We start from the raw sequence: 3,651 nt of genomic DNA on the forward strand, positions 1-3,651 counted from the left end.
TACATCCCAGGCCGCAGCCTGAGAAAACTCTCGATTAAGTATCATATATTATCCCTTCCTAAGGTGGGATTGGCATATAGGTATAGACTAGGAAATCCTACTCAAAGGGAAGAAAGGTCTGAAGGGCTGAATCAACATGCGTGGCTCATACCAGCATTCGGAGGCTCTAGGGTGTTAAAGAGAAACTGAGAAAAGAAAATCAAGCACTCAATCACATGCGTGAGAGAAGGGATGGAGATGGCATCATCCTGTGATGTAAATGACTTTGAGTGGGATATTGGTCTTCAGTCTTCTGGGTGTCTTCTTCTCCTTGGACTCCTTGGAACTCTCCTCCTTGGACTCCTTGGATCTCTCCTCCTTGGACTCCTTGGAAATCTCCTCCTTGGACTCTTTAGATCTTTCGTGGCTTGAATATCCAAACAAAGAGATAATTCCCCCAGCAGGGGGGGTATTGCCTTTTCTCTTTGGATACCTAAAGCCATCCAACTCGGTCTTCCAAATGGAAGAAGACTCTCCACTTTAGGGATGTCTTCTTCTTTTAGAATCCGAGTTGGATAAGAATATCCCAACTCAAAGTTGTTTTCACAACTCTTAACAATTATTACAAATTATTACATCCATTTGAAAAGAAAATTCTAGACTTCCTGCATGGTTATCCTAATAAAAATCCGAAGCAGTTATATATGGAAATAAAAATGCTCAAACCATTGACCCTGTGCCAAGCCATGCTCTTAATTATGAGGGCTAAGCAGCTCCACCTGTGCAGTTATAATTATAAATTTTAACCATCATTTTTATTTGGGGGGAGCTGAGCAAGCACTTGCATAAAATATTATTAGAAATCATGATAATGCTCCCCCCTTTTATTAGCATTGAGTATGACCACCTGCACGGAAGAACAGTATATATATATATATATATATATATATAATGCTCCTAACCTAGGGGTAAATCTAGCGCTCAACACATCATTCACAGAGTGCAGAAAAAGTAAGCAAACACACAAGCAATTTCAAACAGCATGCAATGAAATCCACGAAAGGCTCTGGCACACAGCAGAAAAGTAAAACCCAGCAGGCTAACCTAGATTTAAAAGTGGTTCCCTAGTAAACAATTCTATGTGTATGTAAGGCTGGTGTGGTTTGGATAGGTCCTAAGCAGGATAGTTAGTTAAAGTTATCTAGAGTTCAAGTTTGTCGGGGGCCTAAAAAGGATATTTTAGTTGAAATTCAAATATTAGTGGATTAGGGTCCATTTTAATTATTTTAGTTTATTGATCAGTTTTAAGAGCTTATGATAATGATATTTAAAGTTAAAGTTATATTAGCTTATTTTAGAAAGTCCCGGGCACTCTTAGGAACTAGACTAAGGGTCCAAAAAGTCACTATGGGAAAAAGGCTAAGTTTAGGTCTTCTAACACCTTAGAAAAATACTAGACCTTAATACGAGTAGTTAGCCAGGTAGTAAGCTGAAATTGGAGTTTTCTAGGCAAATTTATAAATTTTCTAAGTTCGGGGTATTTAAGGGAATTTCTAAATTTCCTAATAAAGGGCTGATTTTATAGTTTTCCTCCAAATCATGTCCAAACTGATTGGAATCACCCCCAAAGCTCAGGAATGACCTGAGAAAGTTTTTCAAAGTGTTTGGAGAAAATTTGAAATTTTTAATAATTTTTAAAGAATTATTAGGGGCAAAATGATAAATTCCACCTATGATCAAGTTAGGGGTCAACCTGAAGTTGAACTAGGGAGCCCTATTTATCTAAGGTAAATGATCAGGTTCTGGTCAGTTTTGAGGTATTATGGGTAATTTTTTGACCTAAAATGTATTTATTGTAATTTTTGGAAGGTCTCGAGGCCTTATTTAACGGTTAATTAGGGTTAGTTAAAAAAGGGGTCTAATCAGCCCTAAAAATTCCTAGAAAATTCTGGGATGCTTATGATGTCCCTAAGTTCAAGTGTTGAAGTTTTCATGTCAATTCGGGATCTATCCTAGTTCCTAGAAAACTTCTAAGTTCGCTAGACGAGTCCTTAATTGTTGTCCTTAGGGTGTCACTACGTTGTAGGAGTTAAGAGTGATGTTTTATCTAACCCTCAAGGTAATAAATGCAGGAGAATACATAAATAAAATAAACACGCCATGTCCTTAAATCTAGGAGAGCCTAAGCTAAGTGCTCGTGGTGCAACCTACACATGTAAGCTATGAACAACAAGAAAACGAAAGCACCTAAGGAAGGGATTAGCGAATGGTTGCGACTCAACCATCCACTAATCCACTCCCCCATGATTTCTCTTCACACATAGACTCTACATTTAAAATTTCATGCGAGTGGGATCTCCCAAAATTAGGATTTAATATATACATGTAATTCTTGCAAATACTCAAAATAGTTATAAATAGCTTTAATTTTTTTTTTGGAAAATAATCTAATTAAAAATAGATCACCTCATATTTATATAACTATAAGGGAGACCCACTAACCACTCTCACGAAGTTTCGAAACGATTTAAAAAAAAATTGTATCCTGAAAATAATTATTATAATAATGAAGGGAATAATAATTAAATGGACAAATAATACTCGAAGACAGAAATCTGCCAAAACAGTTAAAATCAGTGGCTGGAAATAGTTTCAAAATAAAATACACATTTTTTTTGAAAAGATCAAGGGGTTATACGTCAAAATCCGATTTAAAACGACGAAAATATGATTTTCCGAAGTTTAAATACAAAAATAGGATATTTTTAACATAGTGTTATTTTGCTGTTTTACAAATAATCACTCACAGACCCAATACTTCTGAGCAAAATAAACTCTAGACTGTACAGAATTCAAATACGAACAAAATAAGGTGCTGTGCATCGAAATCCGACTTAAAACAAGAAAGTTAGGCATTTTCAAAGTTTACATACGATAATTAAATATAATTTAAAAAATAGTGCTATTGGCTGTTTTTAAAACAACTGCAGACAAATAAAAAATCCTTGAGTAAAACCAATTTTAAAGTGTGCAGAATCCAAATACGATCAAAACAAGATGTTGTGCGTCGACAGCGGATTGAAAACGAAAAAGTTATAGATTTTTGAATTTTAATGCCCTTAAAAGGTAATTTTGAAATAACTTAAAATAATGTGATTTTTTGAATTGAAATTAGCTTAAAATAGATTTAAAAAATGAATTTAAATAATATAAATAGGCGGCGGGACCCGCGGGGCACGTGGCGGAGCCGGATTGGGTCAGCGGCTGCGGCCAATCATTGGCAGCGGCACAATGATTGCCGTAATCATGCGGCATTCAAGCCGCCTCCCACTCATCCACGTGGGCAAAGGACGGGGGCCGTTCGATCCCCCGCCACTTGGATGGACGGCCCTGATCGAGTCGGACGACTCGATCCAACAACCTGGACGGACTGCAGGACGAATCCGCGTGGTGTAGAACTCGATCTGGATCGTGTATTTCAGATCGCACGGTCCAGGATTCGCCCCATGCATGCACACGGCCAGACCGAGCCCTAAGGGGGTTTTTTGGCTTCGTTCTCCCAAACCACTAGACGAAACCCCGCAAAATTTTAAACATAGGTAGTAAACATGAAGAGCATCAATGGGCGATGCTTGGATCAACTTATAAAGTGCTTTTCAAAAAGCTATTTAA

Source organism: Dendrobium catenatum, unplaced genomic scaffold, assembly GCF_001605985.2.
Source record: "Dendrobium catenatum unplaced genomic scaffold, ASM160598v2 fragScaff_scaffold_220, whole genome shotgun sequence".
NCBI lineage: Eukaryota > Viridiplantae > Streptophyta > Magnoliopsida > Asparagales > Orchidaceae > Dendrobium > Dendrobium catenatum.